Raw genomic sequence first — 23,030 nt, 5'->3', positions numbered from 1 at the left:
AGTATTTATACATGTGTGACTTATTTTTGTTTTGAAATTTTCTGGAGCCTCATTCATCCATTTTGTTACTTCCCTTGTTCAGGGTGTCCAGGGGGTTGATTATCAGTCTTTTCTGCCTCATTTTCCCCAGAATTTTCCTTTGGTAAGCTGAAAGTCTGTGTTTGTGCTTGAGCTTTGTTGAATGTCTTCCCTTTTCTATTTTTGTTGCTGGTACTTTCCTTTTCTTGATGCCTCAGTTAATACTTCAATATTCCTTTTATAGCTCGATTTAGGTTTTGAGCCTCTAATGTCTCCGAGGCAATCTCTTTTTCATTATATAAGGAAGAACAACTGATTAGATCCATCACAACATCTTATCCCAATACAGTCAGCAACACAAAAGCCTCAAGTACAGCTTAAAAAATGACAATTTGTGGTAGTTATTAATCTATCCACAATAACTGTCAATAAATCAGAATTGAGGCTAGAGCTCAGGACAATGGCCTTTATGACACCCCTGTGCTCCTGTGGTGTGAATCCAGGTAGCAGCACAACCAAGAGGCCAGAGGTATGCGTGGGAGGGCTGCAGGCACCCACCCAGCTCTGCCTCTTTGCCAGTCTGCTGCTGGGGTCAGGTGGGTGGGGCTCTAGCTGCAGCCCTTCACTATTTAAACACTGCTGATAACAAACCCCCAGCAAAGTTCTATACTGGTGGAAAGGTAAATGTATGCGATCATGCAACATGTTTCTATACTCACATACTATGCTCCATCTGTTTGGATAAGTTTATTCTAAATACTTTAAAGCAGAAGTGGACAGGACAAACCCCTAAGTACAGTGGAACCTTGACTTGTGAACTCGATCAGTTCCCAGGGGCTGGTTTTTAATCCAGTTTGTTGCAAGTCCATACAACTGAGACCTGAATGTGTACTGAGGTTCATGCTACAGATAACAATAGGCAAATGAATGTCCCATTAAACTAATTAGCACAATTTGTTCTTAAGTTAGGCTGGTCCTAACTTGAAGGCCCACTGTATCTAAAGCTTAATTGAGGGTTCCTAATTGGGAACTAAAATCAGTAGGAAAGTTCTTTTTCTTTACCAATTACTATACTTTAGTGCTTAAAACATATTTTGTTTTTGTTTATAACCAGAAAAATTAAGAGTGTGCCCCTATTTAATAGCTATAAGCACAGAGAGTTGTGGCTCAATACAAAAAGCATTTTCCAACAAACAGAATTACTCAGACATTGGATTTGACTATTTGCCCTTTGATGAATGTTTCATCTTTAAACATTATTACTTTTCTAAAGGGTTTAGGTATATCATCAACTAAACCATGAATCCATTATAACTGCAACAATTGTCCTAAATTGTATGATAGATATATATGGGTTCATGTTTAAATTTATTATATAAAATAATTTTAAAGCAATGAAAATGACATTAATTATATTATTGTGATCACCTGTAACCAATTTTATTTTCTTAAAGCAATATATTAGCTATCAAGAGATTATTAGAAATCTATGTAAAATACAACAGAAAATTGAGAACTGTCATTTCTCTGCAATTAAAACAGTCAACAAATTAAAAATCCATTTGTCAGAATATATAATTAAAACAACTTTTGTAAAGTGAAACATTTTTAGTTAGTTTTATAATTTTCATGGATATCAATGCATCTGTTCTTCAAGTGTGTGTATTGAGTTCATGTGAATATTGCTTATAAATATGGTATATATCCATGTGTAAGTATGTGTGTACATATTTTAGAGAATTATTTTGTGATTACCTCAGAATTAAATTCTAAGAAATTTAGTTATAATCATAAGAGTTGATGTTCAGAAACAAAGCTTAAGGTAGAAATAATGATGGGCTGGAACTTTTGTTAATTTTACAGCCAATACTATAATACATTAATAAAATGGTAACACCAAGGAGACTTAATAATATTTTTTCTAAAGTCAGCCATAAAACTAGATAGCAGGTCTGTCATTTGCACTTTTGTGATTATGAAAGAACTAAAAACACCTCACATTACTAATAAAAATTAGGCTCTATTTCTTAAACCATTTAAGTCTTGTTCCTATTCTGTAAATACCAGGAATGCCCAATCCACAGATTCTTAATGACCGGTAACTGGTTCCAGCTTCTAAATTGAAACAGCAACAACCACACCTTTCTTCACCCATAAATGTAAAATAACACTCAGACCACACAGCTGGCATCAATTAACTCTGATTAAAAATATTATAGTTGATTTGGCTCTGGAGTTTTTATTCCCAATCCTTCAGTTCAACACTGACACACAGCCAATTTCATTTACATCAATTGAAAACACTCATAAAAAGAATTAGGTGAACTGCATTCTAATAAAATGCAAACAAAAAAATGCACAGACTTCAACTCCTTCCCCTCCTTTTTTTTTTTTTTTTCCTATTTCAGTTCTTTTGGGCAATAGCCAAATGGCAACCATTTAGAAGATTTTGAGGTATTTTTGATAAAAGAAAATCTTATTTAAATTAACTAAATCCAAAACAACTTCACCATATCTGTGAATACTATAAAAGAATAGTGCTTTTTCAATAGCAAGATAATTAGAAGCAAGTGGGAAATTATCTTAAAATGTAAAACAGCATCATTTCACTTTATGGCCTATTTTAACATCAACAGAACACTTAGTTTGCCAAAGGCCCTTGTTTTGAAAGAGTACTGTGAAAATGTACACACCTGCTTACAGCTCATTATAGCGTTAACTATCTCAATTGCAAAAAGGCAATAGGCAACTGTAAGTACTAGGAAGATGAGAGCCAGTATCTTGATGGGCATTTTGAAAGACATTACTTAATAAGATGCTTTTATAGTCTTAATCTAAATATTTCTCCAAAATATGCAAATAATACATGATATATTTTTGATAATTCATTTAAATATAAATAATTCTTTCTATTTAAAAGTTTAAGTGAAAGGACTTAGGTATTATGCAATCTGTACCTAAATTGTAATATGTTGTCATATGTTACTGGAAAATGGGGATACATCTGAGAAATGCATTGTTAGGTGATTCTGTCACCATGTAAATAGTGTACTTGAACCTCCGCAGTATAAGTCAGTCATTGGAGATGGCCTTTTAATGCAATCAATAGATGCTGTAAACACATGCACAACATTGTTGCTAGTGTAAAATGACTATTTTATTGTAAACTTGTTTTTAGCTATAAAGAGTATATTCTAATAGCATGATAAAAAGTATAGTATAGTAAATATGCAAGTAGTATAATTATCAAGTATATGTAGGATAAATAATTGTATACACAGTGCTTCTATATAACCTGTAACACAGAAACAGTAGGTTTCTACCAGCATCACCACAAACAAGTATTTATTGAGTTGTGCTTCAATATTTTGATAACTATAAAATAACTAGGAGATAGGAATTTTTCAGCTTTATTATAATCTTAGCAGACCATAACTTGCCATGCTATGATTTGGTGCATAACTATATATACATGTATGTGTGTGGGTGTGGGTGTGTGTACACACACACACACACACACACACATATATATATATGCAATTGTAATATATATTATATTACTGCTCACTAGAAAAACAGCTTTAATATAATATAAGACACACACACACACACGCATATACATATATAGATTTTTAAAGATAAAAAGTAGGCTTATAATGACCACTGCAGAATAAGATGTGGAAGAGTGCAAAGGGTCGTCCGTGTGCTGGAGACCCAGAGGATCCAATCAAAAATCAAACACATGGAGTTATCGATAGAGCCCTGTGACAGTCCATATCAGGGAACTGAAGGGTCTTAGGAGGAATCCTGAAGAGTTTGCGCTGCAAGGCTGAAGGTTCTGCACCGGAAGCCAAAAGATGGATGTCCTAGGTGAAGGTGAAGATGAAGACTGGGGCTCCTCTAAGGAAACTAAAGCAAGACTTCCTTACTTCCCTTTTTTAAAATTTGAGTTTATTTGTACATTTTTCCCCTTTTTATTCTGTTTAGGCAACAAGACTATTGGTTTGTGTTGTTTGTACACCCCGAGTGTGCCCTAAGTTTTTTTTGTTGTTGTTTGTTATTGTTTTGTTTTGGTACCGGAGATTGAACTCGGGTCCTTCGTCTTGCAAGGCAGGCCACCGAACTGCTGAGCTAAATCCCCAGCCCTACCCTCAGTCTTCAACAAATCCATTCAGTCACACCCAGAACTATGCTAGACTGATCAGTTGGACTTTTCTTTTTTTTTTTTTCGAATTTAAATTGAGCTTATTGGTACATTCTAGGTAGACAGTACATTCATTACTGGGATCTTGTACCTTTACATGTCAGGTCTTGGTTCTCATGTTTTTCCACTTGTCGCCACCCTTCCTTCACCCCCTCCTCCCCTCCAGCCTTCAAACACTTTAATTACATTTTTACATTTTCTCATATTTTTTTCCTTTTCCCTTATTCCCCTTTCCCTAACCTTCTCACTGTCCCTACACCTTTGGTCCTTTTCTTCCTATTTCACATTGCTAATTGTCCCCAGTTGGACTTTTCTTACTCAAATCAACACAAAAGTCTATTATCATATATACATTGTATTTTTATTTATATTTGACATAAGAGTTAACTATCGCACATACATTATCTTTTATTTATTTGCATTTAACACAACATTTAACTATCACACACATTATATTTTTATTTATTTATATCTAACATTACAGAGATAACTATTTCTCTGGTAGTTTAAAAAAATACAACTATGGTATTGATTCCTTGCATAAAATTCTTCAAACAGCTACTCAAAAGTAATTTTACATTTTCTACCCGAAAAGCATTTTGATTTACCATTCCTTTATGTCTCTTTTCGTTGTCCATGTCCTCAGTGACCGTAAATTCTGTGTGATGAGGAGTCAGCTCTGTCTGATATTTCCTCCCCAACTGCTGACACATTGTATATTGACTCCTACTAGATGAATGATAAAATCTCCAAAAAGTAATGCTTCACATTAGTTGGCAAAGAAAATTTATATGGCTTAGATGTCTATGAGGGCAGAAAGTAATGAGGGGCATAATATTTCCTTTCTCTTCTCATTGAAGAAATTTACTTCATCTTTCTGTGATATAGTAATATTGGGATACTGAGAATAGCATCCACCTGATAGAGTTATGAAATTAAATGAATTAACACATGAAAGTACTTAGAAATATGTACATTTCCTGAATATTTTATTAGTGATATATACAATATAAGACAATTTGTTCTACATCAATTAAAACAGGAAGAAAGACTTTATCCAAGACTACTGCAATAAAATGAGACAATTAAAGTGGGAGGGAGAGACTCAACTCACCTCTACTGAACACAAGGCAGAAGAGGTTTTACAAAGTAGAGTGAGATACTAGAAACGTACAGGAAGCTGATTGCTCAATTTGATTAAGTCCCTCTGTGTTTGCTAATGGATATTTATTGAAGCCACGCTCCTATCTTCCCACTGAGACTAGAGGGAAAAAGTTCCATCTTTTTTGAAAGTTCCAACTCAAAGGGATGACTTCCAGATCCTTCAGAAATGCATTCCTGGATTGTAGATGATTTGCATCTCCAAGCGTCAGAGAAAAAATTTCCAATTTTTCTAAAGTAAATACTCCAAGGAAGTGAAGTCAGAAAGAAATTCAACTAAAATTAGTCAAGGTAAGGGAAACTCTTCAAGCCAGGTCAGTGTCATCTTTTTCACTATTAATCAAAAACTAAAAACTGACTTTTTTTAAAAGTTTCCTCACTGCATTCATTTTATGCATCTAATAGTATCTTTTCACACTCCAAATAATATTAACACATTTTTTGAATTAAAGTGCCATCTTATGATTGTAATGCCATTGTTAGCTCCATGAAATATGTTATGAAATCAGAATTGGAGCTAATGAGAATATAATGAGTTATCCTTTCAGACAGCAAAAAGAAGAGAAAGTACCAATGTATTATTTTTAAAATTATATGTCTTACCACATGTGTATCACTTAACTCCAGGCTAGAAATTATAGGCCATTAATCTACAAGCCATGGAATTTCAGACCATTAAAATGCATTATACCTCCCAGGGAGAAGTATTTCTCATTCAGAAGTTATTTGGTATTTGACTGGACCTGTTTGAGAACTTACTAATCATCTTTAACTCACCAAATTTTAATTATCAACCTATCAAATTATTTGATATATTTCTAATTTTGCTAAAAATGTTAGAAACTTCCCTGTCACAATGCAGACATCTAAGATTTAATCATAGAATAATGAGCTAAAATGTCACATGCTGTTAAACATCCTAATGTAATTTCAACCTTCAAAGACAGCTTTGTGTATAGTCTTACTTAGGAGAAGCAACATGACTGGAATGATAGGCTATGTTTAGCTTCAGCTGTAGTGAACACTTGCTAATTATCTCAATGGCTCCTTACTAGGTCTCTAATGGTAGAAGAAGAAGTGAAAAAAACTCAAGTCAAGGCTGAGCAGTAACAGTTCCTTCCGATTAGCTCAACCTAAAAAGGAGAACAAGAAAGAGCATTTGACAATGACCATGATTTTGAGCACTTTATGCTGTGTTTTCTCTCTCCATGCCCCAACTTTCTGTGCATAGGATTAAAACACCATTCTTTTATTGCCTATGCATGAGTTCCTAATGCACCAATTCTAATCTCTCACTCCTTCCAATCCTTTCTCCTTTCTCTCTAATCACATGAATCCATTACAAGCAGATATCTCTAAGATTAATTTTTGTCATTTGAACTGAAATCGGGAGAAGTTTGACTCTTTGGGTGCTATTTTTTATCTTAGTCAATAATTCTTTGTAATGAATTTTATTTCTAACTTCCAACATTCTACAAAATGAGAAAAAAAACCTCGTTTCTCCTTTTCTCTGAAAAAGTCAATCATTAGAAATGAGGTCATATAGAAAAAAAGAAAAAAAACCTATTAAGTATGATTTTCTTCTTAAATGTATATAGGAAAATGAGAACAGATGAAGGTTAAGACATGCTCCTAATGAAATTCCATCTTATTTTCACTTCATACTATGTCATTTAAAATCACATTAGTTTTCCAGGTCAGTCTTATACATACACTGAAACTATAATGTAATTGAAACAAAGTAATTTGGATTGTACTATGTTGACTGACCTGAGCACTTAGATAAAACCTTGATTGACTCCCATATTTTTAGTTACTACTACCTTAAATTTACTAGTAACCAGTGTAGAAAATTACATAAAATAGCAAATCGATATGAAAATACAACTACTTTTTAAGAAACAATAAAAATGTGCACAATGAAAAGTGAGACTGGAGTAGTTCTTACCTTCATGGAACCTCTAACTTTGTAAAGAAGACAATATTAATAAAAGAAAATAAATAAGTTGAGGGACATGAAAGTAAAATACAGAATTCAAAAGTATAAGGACAGAAGTGAGATTTAAGCAAAGACTTGAAAGATTATTAGTGAAATTGGTTTGTGAAATATGTTCATGTCAACTTTCTATCCAAGTTAGGCTTGGGATTAGATTTCACCCATTATGAGTCTGGTCCTCAAAAGAGACCACTAGATTGAAATAATTCATTAGAGAATTGTTAGCATTAAAATGTTAATCTAAGTATGCCAGCAAGTGAGATTAGTAAAGGAAGAAGCATAAATTGAAAAGAGATGTGAGGAAAAAAAACTTAAAAAACATGTACAACAAAAATTTGAGGCACTGTTAGGAGTCAGAGCATGTATGAGATCTTCATCCCTTCTATTTGGATGGGGAAGACATAACATTCTCTTTCTGAATTTGCAATTCATTATATTATTGGTCCAACTTTTGTCTTTTAATGTAAGAAGTTCTTGTTCAGTGACCCAAATCAGCCTTTTCCACCTCAGGGGTGCTAACACCCATAGTGGTCTAACATGAAAAACTAAAAAGATTTTGAACTATTAAAAAGTTATTCATTGACTCAAATAATTACAGGAAATAGGATAAGTACTCCTGAGAAAAATCTCTAAGTCAGAGGATATTATGCACATAATAAGTAGAAGTGATCCACATTAAAAAGAAAAGTCAGGCCAGGGATGTAGCTCAGTGATGGTATGTGTGCCTGGCAAGCACAATGTCCTGAGTTCAATCCCTGACATTTAGTCCCATGCTGAATGTTTACCTGAAGCAGCAGCTATGTTTCAATGGAAATTGATGAGTTTAGGTATCCTTTCAAGCTTTTCTAATTGAAAATTATTTTGAATTTTGAAATCAATACAATGAGCATTTTAATATAATCCAAATCTAATTTATGAATTATTTTTATATCATATATTTTTCATTTGTGGGACTGTGATCCACAGTTTAGCTAAGGAAAGTGCAGTGAATCGGTGAGACATATATTGTCCTCTGTCCCTGTCTGATACATAAATTGACAGTTATCAATTTTGTTGCAAAATCAATCCATTCTGTAGGTTCAAATCTAGGTATAATGCCACTTTTAGGTGTAATGACACTTTTTTGATGGAGTGGGAAGACTTGGCCAAATATAGTTTAATATTTCATTTGGACTTGATAAGCTGGTAACTATAATTATCCCAATGAACTTCCAATTTTAAATAATTTGATAAATCAATATGGTTGTATTTTTAGAAACATCACTATGTTCTATTAAAATTTAACTGCATGAATATATAAGCAATTTTAAAATTCTGTAAAGCTTTATTTAAATTTGGCAAGTAAAGGGTACAATAGAACTATGGCAATTTAGTTACAAAAACAAACACAATGAAACACACACCCAGGGTGAAAACAGAGACACTAAATAATTCATGCAACACAGCCTAATGGGACACTTAATTTCGATATACTTAATAAAAGCTCACCAACTGAGAAGTTCCTGTTAAAAAATGAGCTGGACTCAAATTAAATGATGCCTTGCACAGTAACTAATTGTGATTTCGGTAACTTCAAAATGGAAAAACAGAGATTTACTAAAAAGGATGAAATAAAATCTCAGTATCTGCGAACAATTCTAGTAGATACTCCTTGGTTATACTGAAGCCAACACAATGAAGACAAAGTAGTGAAGCTGTACACACCTAAGCCGAACTACTGTTTCACAAACAGATTCCTTTTGTAATATTAAGCAAAGAAGATGATGAAAATTGTTAAGAATATATCAGTATTGCTTTAAAAAATTCTCTAAGTTCTTGCCTTCCTTTAGGTAATATTAACATAAAAACAGTACATTTCAGTGACAAAGATTTTCAGAGTAAAGACTCCACATGCTTCTTAATAGCTGATGTTTAAAGCGCTCCTGCTTAAAAAATTCCTTAAATTTTTAACGTAATAGTTTACAATACTTTCAGGTAAAATCGTGCAACAGTTGGTCAATCTGTTCTGCAATTATTCTTTTTTTTCAGCTTTAATTGAGTTTATTGGTACATTTTAGGGATACAGTACAGCATCATTCTTGATCAGCAATGTTGTATAAGGACAAAAGTCACACTCTGGAAAAAGATTAAAGGATGCTGAACACTTGGGTGGGCTTATTAACTGTACAGGGATGTTACAAACCTCTCTAAGCCTTATCTCATTCTGAAAAAAAACATATTAACACTTACATTGTATAGCTGTATTAAAAGATCTTCCAACTTACTAGAAACTAACAGTGCCCAGAACCTACTATTAGTCTAATAGGTTTGTGGTCTGGGGTATTTTTATTTGTTTGTTTTTGATGTAATGGGGATTGAACCCAGGGTCTTCACAGTGAGCTTCACATCCATCCCTAGTCAATTTTTTATTGTTTTTGCATGGATGCACCACCACACCCAGTTTGATAGGATTTTCCCCCTTTGTAAATGCTATTACTATTTTATAGCTGGTATTCTAAATAAAATTCCAGGTCATCTAAAGACTTTGGAGACATATGTTAATTAAAGTGGGGAAACACTTAAATTCTTTCCTGAAGAAAGAGATTTGATTCAGTCTTTAGTTGTACCATAGCTAGTCCAAAAGACTTGAAAGAAGATGGCATATGTTGCTTCCCTGATGTCAAGACTGGAGCACTGTTTAAGATGTCATTATCTGTGAGTCTCTTGAGATATTCCCCATATTCCACCTGTGATAATGAGGAAGAATCCTAAAATAATAATAAGCCAATACATAATTTGATTTGTAAAAGATGACAGAAGCCAGTCTGCTCCAAACAAGCTGTCTACTCTCTGACCTGCAATTAAGCATTATGAAAATTACTTATCTGCACTTACCTGTCTTTGAAAGTATTAGACAGCTTATGAATCAGATCTATAATATCTGCAAGTTTTCTAGAAGTTGGCTTATGTCTCCCCAAGTAACAAGGCTTATTCTATAAGGGTCCTACCTTTGAGAACATTATGTTACAACACAGACAAAATCCAAATGTAAAGATTATCCATGTTATAAACTCTACTTAAGTATATACTTGACTATGATTGCTATAGAATAGATTTATTTATCTTATTTTTTAAAATAAATTTCAAGAAATGTACCTGATGTGCTATCCTCCACCCCAAAACTTAATTACCTCAGGGAATTACCTACAATTCAAGACCTCTGTCCCCTCTCATTCACTATTGGAAATTAACAGTTCCATGCATTCAAAATGACAAAGCTGCATGAACTTGTATTCAGACAACACTCAGAATGATTTATCATTCCTCACTGGAGTAGCTGCAATCAGAAAATGAAGGAACCCAGTGCATTTCAAATACCTGCCTCATTTCAGCTTGTGGGTAAGGAGCTATTGATTAACACTCTTCACCTATGTTCTTTTCTTTTAGAGATGAGAGCTAGTTATGCAAGCTTTAATGCTGAATTTTCATGTTTCCACAGATAATTTTCTCTTTGCACATTTCAAATAATTTCCATACACATATAGACAATGGACCATTTCTAGAAATTGATTATAATATTTGTTGTTTTAGGCTGGAAAGTGTGCTGGTATTTACAGCACACTCAGCTATTTGGCTTTTTAATCCTTAAACTGAAAAGTTCCATAATGATGTGTTTCCAAAATTGATGATTTTAAGCCAAGCATGATAGAAAAAAACTGTAATCTCAGCACTCTGTGAGGCTGAGACATGAGGATTTCAAGTTCTACCACAATATGGGCAACTTTGGGACTTAGCTCAACTCTGCTTCAAAACTTAAAAAGGGGAAGGAATTGGAACTCAGTGCATAAGCTTAGGTTTATCTCCAAGGATCACACACAAAAAAAGGATTGATGAGTTCAGAGATGGCATTAATAGGATATGCATAATGACTCAGTGTTATTCATATTAATAGTCAGTATTGAGTTGCCACTAAGTACACAAAACTATTCCAGGTATTGCAGGAGATTGAAAGATAAAAATAACATTGTTCTTGCTCAAAATAATTTATTTGATTAAAATCTTTGGCCTCTTGTAGTTTCTAGTGTGCAAGTAGGTATCTTCAATGGGTAGTCATTGCTGTACAAATTTTGTAAAGCACACAAGGACCTATTCATTTCCCCTAACTGCATTATTTCTTTGTTTCAATTGACTTTGTATTTAATTTACTCTTCATTTACAGCCTTCTAAAAGGAAAACTAATGTCATTACTTTACTGCCTTTGTAAAGAGATAAAAAAAATGTATAGGGCTGGGATTTAGCTCAGTGGTTCTGCTGCCTGTCTGGCAAGTGAAAGGTCCTGAGTTTGAGCCCCAGTACCAAAAAAATATATATGAAAAAATATATATGAAGAAATAAAAATTTCTATCATATTGCTTTAGTATATTTTAAAATTTTGGCATGTCATATTTTTCTTTTCACATAATTATCAATATTTGCCAATTTGCCTTTGCATATATTTTATGTAAGTGTGGTTTGTGATTTATACAGATTTTTTAAGTTTTCCAGGTAATTTTCTGTCATTTATTTCTGAAGTTATTTTGTCACTTCTAGTGAACATGTCATATACGACTGAAATTATTTAAAATTTAATGAAATTTATTTTGTTATTTTATGATATACCTCGGTAATATTCTAAATGCACTAAAGAATGAATTTTCTTCACTTACTGGATGGAGTGTTGTTTAAATCAGGTAAGCTGAATTTACTGTAATTTTTATATGCTTGTTATCTTAAAATTAATTTTATTGGTACATTTAAGGCATACAATATAATTAATTCATCATTAGAAATTTGCACCTTTACATAATCCATCTTTGTTCTTATTTTTCCCATTCTCTGTCCTCCCTTCAACCCCCCCTTCCTATCTACAAAGACTTTGTTTCCATTTTTTCATTTTGTCATATTAATTCTATTCCGTCTTTCCTTTCCCCACCCCTCTCCCATTTCCCTTTCCCCTTTGCCCCTTTTCTTCCTATTTCACATTATCTATTATACCTTTTAGCCCCCTTATTTACACTTTCAGTTTCTTACACTAGAGAAACTATTTAATATTAACCCCTTTGTGTCCTATTTATTTCACTTGAGTGTCACCTCAATGTACATCCATTTAGCTATAAATGTCTCTAACTTCTCATTTTTTATGGCTGAGTAGTACTCCATCTTATAAACACACAAACACACACACACACACACACACACACACACACATCTTCTTTATCCATCCTCCAGTTAATGGGCAATTGGGCTGCTTCCAAGTTTTAGCTATTACAAATTGTGCTGCTATGAACATGGGTGCACATATATCACTGTGGTATGAGTCTTTTAATTCTTTTGGGAAGACACCCAGGAGGGGAATAGCTGAGTCAAATAGGACTTTCAGGCCTACTTCTTTGAGGTATTTCCATAGTTATTTCCACAGTGGTTGCACCAGTCTACTCTCTCACCAGCAGTGGAGCAGTGTTCTTTCCTATTAATTTTTTATCTCTTGTCTTATGATTATAAAAGAACTACTTAATTACAGTTATGGAATTATCTATTTTGCTCTTTTGGTCAATTTTCTTATTGTATTTTGAAGCTCTACTATTGTTTTGACTATTAGGTTTTCAAGATGAATTGAACCCTGTATCTGTAGGAAACGACTATGTCTATTCTTGATGATATTCCTTATTCTGGATTCCCCTTTTCCTAATATCAATATGGCCATGCCAGCTATCTTAAAATAAGCGTTTGTAGAGAACACATTTTTTGCTCCTTTTTGTTTGTTTGATACAGGGTCTTACTATGTAGTTCAGCTGGGCTAGCCTTGTACAAACAACGTAACCCAGGCTGGCTTCAAACTTGAAGCAATCTTCCTGCATCACCCTCCCAAGTGCTAGGATCGTGGGTGTGTGCCACGATACCTGGCTACATTTTCTGCTCTTTTAGCTGCTTGTTTCTCCCTTTTCTGTTGTTGATGTTGTTTATAGAAAGCATATAGTTGAATTTTTCTTATTATCTCAATCTGATACTTTTAATAAGAATATGCAGATCTTGACAGGTAATATGGTTACTGGTATGAATAATTTAAATTATAGTCATTACTTCCTAACAATTTCATCTGATTTTTATTTTCTTCTCTTTCATGAAATAATTTAGATTGCATAATTTTTATGTATCCACATTATATGTACTCAACTTTGTTTTATCTCTTACTGGTTTCTCTGGATGTTGTAATGTCTATTTTTAATTATCACAGTCTATTTTCAATTGTATTATACTGGTTTCTTTATAGAAAAAGATAATATAATATACTTCAATATCCTTTTTTTCACCTTTTGTGCTTTTGTTGTTTTGACCTAGGTTATAAACCTCACAATATATTGTTGATGTTTTCTAATAATTCAGTACTTTTACCAAAACTAAAGTGTAACATGATGTTTTTTAAAAATAATTATTCACATGTTTACTATTTTAATCATCACTTCTTAGCTTAGGTCTAAAAATATTTCCCTTTCACCTTTTAAACCTGACAAAAATCCTTATTTTTATATTAATATTTGAAAGATCATTTTGCTGATACAGAATATATTGACAGATTTTCCTTTTTTATTGCTCAGTATTACAAAGTTGTCATTCTTTTCACTCTGGCTTTCAGTTTCTGAAAAATCTGTGATAATTATACATGTGTAGGTACTATACTGTGCCTTTTTATCTGGCTTAATGTTTTTTTGTTTTCTTTTTCATATGTTTTCAGAAATTTTATTTTGATGTGTTTGTTGTAGTCTTCCTTGAACTTATCCTGGAGTTCATTAAATTTTTTGTTTCTGTAGGCTTATTATTTTCTCAAATGTGGGAAAATTTAGAACTTTTTTCAAATAATTTTTCTGTTCTTTCTTCTGGTGAGAAAGACAAAAAAATGCCAAACCATGGGTACCCAGTATTAACTGGTGTCAGCCAGTGGTCCCTTTTTCCTGTGCTGGCCAGTGGGGGAGATGGTTTGGCCAGTGATAATTACATACTTACCCCTCTTCAGCTTGGTCCCTTCCCTCAATGGACTAGGACACCTTGCCTCTTGCCTCAGTGTTCTCCTGCCACCCATGAGGTTGTCTAGGGGCTGCTTTCCAGTCTTCTCCAACAGTAGATATAAGTTGGTTTTAGCTGCAAGACCCTGCCTCACTCCCAACATTCCAGGAACTGCCTCTTAGAAGAAGGTGGAAAACATTCCTAAAGTAACCATCATCAGGAAGGGAGAGATCTGGGCCATTTTAACATCCCAGCTTCCCAAAACCCCAGTAAACTATAGTATAATGTACATAGTGAGTTCTCTTGAAGATGTCCCATTTCAGCCCTGCCATTTATTCATAAAGATGCAACAATAGCTCTCAATCAAACAGCTCCTGTCACCCACCATCTCATTTGAATTGCCCTCTGACAGATAAGCTATCTTGGAGCTGTCTGATAGCTGTGCTGTTTGTGTCAACCAATCACAAGCCTGCATTTGGACCAATGAACAACTTTGAATTTGACCAAAGCACAGGCCTATACTTGGGACCAATCACAAGCCTGTAATTACTACCTAAGTAACATGTCTCTCACACTTCTCAGTTTAGGGGAGAAGAGCTCCTTCCAATGTGCTAATCTTTGTGCAGCTCCTCAGGTCCTATAAATATTGTGGTCTTATAAATATTCTCATGATTTATTTCTCTGGTAGTGTGGGTTTGGAAGTAGTGTGGTCAGAGCAGTCATTTTAAAAGAGCAAATGAACGTTACAGACTATTATCCCTGAAGAGATCCAGAGACAAGTACCCAGTGGCAATCAGCAACAGAGTAGCAACCAACAGAAACAACCATTGCCATCAGGCACACACCATCCTTGAATGCCAGTGGCCAGCAGCAGCAGAGACCAGCACCCAAGAGAGTCTCCCACTGGTGCCTGGCACAAAGCAATATTGAACAATGGCAGAGTTCAACAGCAGCAGTGACAACCATGGGTACTCAGGATTAACCGATGTCAGCAGTGGCATCAGCAATGATAGCAGAGCTATACTTTGCCAATTCATGATTTCTAACTGAATCAAGCAAAAGAACCCTCAACAGATCTGCATCATAAGGATTCCAATTATTCGTCTAAATTGCTTCATATACTCCTCCTACATATGCTTGGGTATTCTCTCAGCTTCATTTTGTATAATTCTTCAAGCTGATATTTTATTTTTCAGTATTTAATCTGTTAGTAAAATGAAATTTTATTGATTTATTTTTATTTTTAGAAGTTTTATGTGCTTTATGCTTTTATATATATTCTGAATTTACTGAACACATTTATAGCTCTTTTAACATCCTGACTTACCAGTTTTACACACCTGTGTAATTGCTTTTCTTGTTGATTAGTTTTTTTTTCCTCCTTGCAATGGATCATAGTTTCCTTCTTAACATTCTAATAATTTTTACTTTATTTCAAACATTTTAAATTTTACATTATTGAGCACTACATGTTAACATATTTAATAAATAAAATGATGTGGCAGGCAATGAAGTAATTAATGAATCAGTTTAGTCCTTTTAACTCTTATTAATTTTTAGGTGGTGAGCCTTTGCCCATAATGATGTTTTAGTTCCACCAGTAAAGAATGTTACTTGTGGAAACTCCATTTTAATGTCTTATATTTTTACTTATATTTCTTCACCCTAACTCACAGAAACTAAAACATTAGTCCTGAGTGATCTCAATAGTTCCTGGTAATTTTTCTCTGTTTAATATTGTTTTTTTTTTTGTCAGCTGTATGAAGTTTCACCTGTGTATGTAGATATGGGTACAGAGGTTTCAAATATTTTGCCTCTCAAATTGTAACCATCTTGGTCTCCTCAGAGTTTAGTAACAGTTTCCTCAAGTCAGTCAAGCCACTAAATTGTGTGGCTCCTTTCTCAAAAAGAATGTTTTCCTTATAAAAAAAAAAAAAGTGTTTTCCTTCTCTCAGGAATCAAAGTCCCCTATTAACTTAGGAATAATTTATGAAAGCAGTTTTTCATAGATTTTTTTTCTACTTTCTCTATCAGTTTTGTTAGAAAGAAAAGACCTGGTTACTGCCAAAGTTTGGAAAAAGAAACTTTTTTTTACTTCATTATTTTAGGGTGAAATTTTTATACTTGAATAGAATTATTACAAGTATTAAAAAGAACGCTAACATTTTCCAAATTATTAAAAATGATAGAAGCAAAACTAGAACATTATATAATTTAAAGAAAACTCTGTTACACAATATTTTTAAATAACAAAGAAAAAACAACAAATATAAAGACATTAAAAGCAAGAAAAACAGTGTTACAAAAAAATTGAAATACATAATCCAACTGAATGACCAACCTCTGTGTAATTTGTGTGCACGTGTATGGGGTGGTGGTGGCAATGTGTGTCTAGGCACACACAGAAAAAAATACAGTGAAAAATTATCTCCCTGTAACAGCGAAAATAACAGTGAAAAGTTATTGAACACTTGTTTCAAGGTTCTTTCATGTTATACACGGACTGCTGAGCTGGAATAATTTCCAGGAGATCGTTTTAAGGTTTCTATTTGTATTTCCAAGCATCACTGAATAAAAGAGAGAGCATTAAACTGAACTACTGAGAAGCTCTGTGTTCATATCTTTGACGACTTATGCTCTTGTCACTAAACTGAACTAATCAAGCACATCCTAATGGTCCTGTCTTAATTTTGCAATGAATTGTAGACAATTTATTTCATAAATACCAATTAATGTTATACATTTAATGAATCTAAATTTCTATTGTACTTATATATCTTCCATCATACAGTATACTAGGTTTTTGCCTGAATCCTTCATTCATAAGCATTTTCCCCCTCTTAGTTTACATGTGCTTTGAAGATAATATAATTCAGGCATTCATTTTGACTCTACTTTTAGTTTTGATACTTATTAAAGTCATTTTAATTAACATTAAATTAAGGTCTCTGGATCTCAATTTCCTCATCCCTTTACGATTGATATATTTTCTTCTTAAAATCATTTGATTTGTTTTTATTTTTAAATGTGATTATAAAATTTGGTACCAGATTCTTAGAATAGCTTTCAGAGAAATGGAAAAATTAAATATTTTCAAATTCTCTTTAGAAGGCTAGTATAAGCCAAGTGGCAACTCTAGATAAACATATGTAGACTAAGATCAAATTCACTTATATGTATGTGTGTGCATATATGTATGTGTATACACACACACATAATATACTCTAGTTATACTGTCATGGTTGTTTCAGTGTTTAAAACTGATTAAAAATATCTGCCTTTCATGGTCATTTTTGTCTTGGGGAAGAGTCTAAAGTTGAATGGTGTCAGATCCAGCAAATAAGGTGAATGAAGACACACTATAATGTTTTTACAAATTTGACTTTCCTTTGAATGGCATTTGGCAGCAACATTCCCCATATTTTTATCATACCTCATAAAGTCACTCATGAAAGAATTTCAAGAACTGCTTCAAAAGATGACAGGGACAAGGGTAAGTGTGTTTGAGCAGGGGGAGCTTTTTGAAAGTGATCAACTGTAATATGCCTTTCTCTGTAATAAATTTTTTAAAATTTAAACATTCACCATATTTTTCAATCATACCTCATGTATATTTTTCAAGTTAATGTCAGCACAGAAAAGACATGAAAAGATAGAATAGAATATGTAATTTAATAAAATAAATATGTTTTCACGTATTGGGTAATAAAATATGACATCAAATAATCGAGTATTGGATGGACAAAGTTATTAATGGTTACTTTGTTAGCTGAATATTTGCAAGCCAAACATACAGTGCCCCTAAAACAAAATTATTTCAAAATAGAAAACACAAATTTTAAAGTTCTGGATAAAATTAGGTGGCACCTAATGTGACAAGAGATTTAATACTTCCAGAAGAAATCATAAGGAAAAGATTAACGGAGCATACATATATAAATTAGACTTCCATAGTTCAAAAAAAATGTTTTGTATGTAACTTTTTTTTTCCTTGTGCAGGGCTTCTTCACGTTAGGCAAACATACTACCACTGAGCGATATTCCCCAGTCTCCATAGCACATTCAAATGGCAAAAGAAAACTGTGAAAATCTCATGTTAATGTATTTGACAGAAGACATAGCTTTAATAAATTTTTTCAAATTAATATGAATTTATAAATCCCATTATAAAACGAGTAAAGGACATTACTAAGCAATCACAAAAGAAGACTTACAAATGTCAGGTTAACAGACAACAATATAGAGTACTTCTAGTAGTGAAAGATAAAGAAATTTTGCCAAATTGTTAAATACAAAAACATACCAAATCCCATTTGTTCAAATAAGCATTTAATATGCATTTTTATATTTTACAGTTGGAGATGTTACTTATCTAACCTACTTAATATAATAGGGTAATATGTATCTAAAATCCTAGGAAAGCTCTTGCCTTTCCACATAGGGATTACAAAAATTTATTATAAGCTGGCAATTTAGAACTCATTCTAAAGCCAGGGTTGTAAGGAGCAAAATGCCCAAGGCATAGACGATGAGGAGATGCATTGTGTTTAGAGAGGTTACAAAAATAACAAAGCTGGCTAAATGTCAGATTGCTTTTTATTTGTAGCATACAAAGGCAATTTTAAACAGTATCAGTGATTTAAATACCCTTCCTCTTCAAGTTAGACAGGTCCAACTACCTACTCTTAATATTCCACTGCTGGGAGGAAAAAAGAACAGAACTGAAAAAAAAATTGATGTATAACATCACTCTTTTCATAACATTAAAAGAAAATGCCATATTAAGTGTTTCTTTCAGTCACTAAAAATTATGGTGCTGTCCTGTACTTACTAAACTATGGTGTATTGTTCAATGAAATGCATAAGAAGATTTATACTCACATTGTGTTTTTATAGTACATTCTATTCTATAAAAGGCAATCAAATAGTAATTCTAGTTACAGTCTGATTTTAAATGGATTTTCCTAGTTTAGGAAAGGGATATCAGGAAAAATAAACAATATAAATGGGATCTGACATCTGTGCCAACATGCATACGTTTTACTAGATCAGTTGTTCTCCATCTTGGCTGCTTATTAGGATAACCTGGGGAACTTTTAAAATGCTAATACCAGGATGCTCCTCACCAATTACATCAAAATTCAAGTAGGGGAAGAGTAGCACCAGGCATTGGTGGTTTGGTTTGGTTTGGTTTAATTCCATGATGATGCCAATATTAAGCCAAATTTAGAACCAAACACTTCAAGCCTTACTGATCAAGTGTGGTCCTTGGACTTAGAGTAACAACCACCTCTGAGTGCTGGTTAGAAATAAAGGATCTCAGATCCCAGGCCAGATTACAATTAGATGTTAACACATTTTTTCAGGTGATTTCATTAAAACCCAAGGAATGGTTTCTATACTAATAAAATATCTCTATTCTAACAGAATATTTTTGCTTCCATCTCTTCAGTATGAAATTTTAATGGAAAAAAGTGTTGTGCTGTTCAAAATAAGTCTGATAATAATGGATTACTAAAGTCATTATGTATCTATTAATTCTGTGGATCATTCATAAAGGTGAATACCTTCCTTCATCTAGAAGTGAGACTAATACTTATCCAGTAAAAAAATGCAATTAAAGATACATTCATTACAAACAGGTTTAAAAAGTAATATATCCTCTTGCAATTGGGAAGCAAAAATTGTTTCACAAATTTTCTTTTTTATTATCAAGATAAAAATTAATTTCAGACTTTTAAATTGCTTGATTATCTTGTTACAGAGACATATTAGCTAAGGAACTTCAAAAGCCAAACTTCAATAAGGGAAAAATTAGGTGACAGATCTCTTGTTCAGATCAGAAGAACAGCCAAGTCATTCAGACATGATGTTCTAAGCCCAGTTATTTAAATAATAAACTGCAAATAAGTAAAGTTAATAAAAGAAAAAAATTGAAGCTTGGTTAGAGGCATTAAAATGACACAAACTTTTAAATTGAGAAATTGCCATACAAAGTATTTTGTTGGGGACTAAATTTACATAATGGAAATTCTAGGCAAACTGAATCAGTGCAAATAACCCAATGCAATAACAACTTTATTAAGATAACAGCCATATACATATAGGGGAAAAAGAAATTTCCCTCAGCTTTGAAATGGTATTCTAATGGTAACCTGTACTATAAATTCTTTAGTAGCAGAATAAAATTGGCTGATATAATGATATTTTTTGTGTTAACATATTAATTTAAACAAGATTCTTAGCAGTTTCTCCTATAAACATTGACAGTGTTCTACATAGCAAATGTAAGTTTAATTTAAAACTGTACCAGAAATTTTGATTAGTGCTTTGTATTTTTTAAAGAATTTTCTTTTTCCTTCCTTAATGAATGCTCATCACAACTCAGTAAGTTTAGTTATCCCCATTAAAAAGCATCTAAAAATTAGAGAAATTCTACAGCGTATCCAAGAATACATCCGCAAGTAGTATAGTGAATACTTAAGTTTATATTTATCACTCTAAGTTTCTTCAATACCACAATTTTTTATGTATTTTATTTCTTTTAATACTCATTTTCCTCATTATGGTATTTTATTCCTAATTTTTATTAATATATGTTTGCAGTACATAGTGATGATATTCATCATGGGGAGCTGTACACACACATAACACATCTTAATTCTTTTTTACATTACCTTCCCCTTCATACCTGCCCTAGCCCCTCCATCTGTTGGTCTTCTTCCTTTGTAGGACACTATATATTTTAAGAGTGCATAAACACACACACACACTTGTGTGTATTCTAGTAGTCACTGCGAAAACCCAGACCAGAGCCCATATGTTGCTGAATACATTCACATAAATTGAGATTTACAGATTCTGATGTTACCTGCACATCTCCAGACATCCACATGTGAAGGAATAAGGTCTTCTCTGGCTTCCCCTGAAGTACTAGTTAGTACTAGTAGTCAGCACTAACTTCAACTTCTATGCAGACTATTGCTAGTCACCTTTGCCCAAAGTGGGAAAGAAATTGTTTTGTTTTGCTTTTTAAAATTTTTATTGGCACTTTTTAGGTGTACAATACAGTTACATTCATCATTGGGATCTTATACCTTTACATAATGCATCTTCGTTCTTATTTTTCCCCATTCCCCTGCCCTCCCCCTCCCATATTTACAACGACTTTGATTCCATTTCCTCCTTTTCTCATATTGTTTTCTTTTCCCTTATTTCTTTTCCCCTACCTTTCCCATTTAGCCCTTTTCTTCCTATTTCACATTGTCAGTCTGTTCTTGCAAAGCTTTAGTAAATAAGGTAGGGGAGAAAGGTTGAAAAGAGGAGAGAGGAATGGGGGAAAAAAAGAATAAAGATACATCATGTACAGGTACAAATTCCCTATGAGGAGTGGGATTATGTATATCTAAAATATACCAATAAATTTAATTAATTAAAAAATTATTCATAATGCTTTCTTAAATCCCATTTATTTTCATTAAGCCAGCATAAATAAGGTTACCTTTGGAATCTTGTTGCTATTAATACAGTACACTGTCTTCGGTATTCTTTGAAAGTAATTACAATGATTAAACAATACAGAACTAAAAATTAAGAAAGCAAACCTTAAAGTACTGACCTGTTTATTATATTATATTCAGGTATTTTTCTTAAGTATACATTTATATTAATTGTATAGATATAACTGATTCAAATTCCAATCAAACCAAATTTTAATGCTCAACAGTATGTCTTGTAGAAAATAATATTTTCCTAGTTAAAAAAGCAAATGTTAGTTACTTCAAAGAAGGAAAATACAAAGTATTTATTTAGTGACAACTAAATTGTTAATAGTTGACTGTATACCTGGGCACATTTCTGTGGTAGAATCTCCCACCTCAATAAACCATGACTCTTAGAATTCACTCCCTTATGTGGCCTAGTATATTTGAACATGAGCTATCATTCTGCCTTACTTTTTACCAGAGAGAGGCAGTATAAATATCTGTATCATTTCCAATTTAGGTCCTAAGAAGCTTTGTAGCTTGTATCTGAATATTTTGATTTGCTTGCTCTAGAGAAAGCCAGTCACTTTATAAGAAACCTAGTACTTTAAACCTCTGTGCTATGAGGAACTCAAGATAGTTGCACCGACATGGAGATGTTTGGCCAGATTGCAGCTGTTTAAACCATCCAAGTGTATGTAACAGACGCATCAATGAAGTGCCTACCCTTCCAAGCCATGTATAGAGAAGAACCACAAAATCAAGCTGACCACTCAAACTGAGGCCCCATACAGGGTTCCAATCAGCCAGCTAGACATCTCTAAACAGGTTATCCCAGTGAACCCAGTGGAATTCCAGACCCACAGAATTGTGAGCAAAATTTCTGTAGAAAGGAATTCAAAAGATGGCCTCCATGTACTAGATCCTGCATTATCTTTTTCTACAAGCTGAGACCCATTGCTTTTAAAGTTCACTGATATCAAATTCAATAATTTATGCATAAGTATATGTAAACAAGGCTCTATTATGTACAATCTAGCCACTTGAAAGCCCAGCTTTTATTCTCTGAGGGACTTCACCTAATACCTGTTTTTCCTGTTGGAAAAATAACCCTGTGCCAAAAAAAAAAAAAAAAAAAAAAAAAAAA

General features: G+C 33.1%; 1 pseudogene; it reads left to right on the top strand.

Annotated features, from left to right (window-relative positions):
• The first annotated feature begins 478 nt into the window (after positions 1-478).
• LOC104871141 overlaps positions 479-23,030 on the top strand; it is a 38,177-nt pseudogene continuing 15,625 nt past the window's right edge.

This window comes from Fukomys damarensis, unplaced genomic scaffold (genome assembly GCF_012274545.1).
Source record: "Fukomys damarensis isolate Sample0158 unplaced genomic scaffold, DMR_v1.0_HiC HiC_scaffold_38, whole genome shotgun sequence".
In the NCBI taxonomy this organism is placed as follows: domain Eukaryota; kingdom Metazoa; phylum Chordata; class Mammalia; order Rodentia; family Bathyergidae; genus Fukomys; species Fukomys damarensis.
The sequence above is the reverse complement of the archived record's forward strand: the minus strand, read 5'-3'. Positions and strand labels throughout refer to the sequence as shown.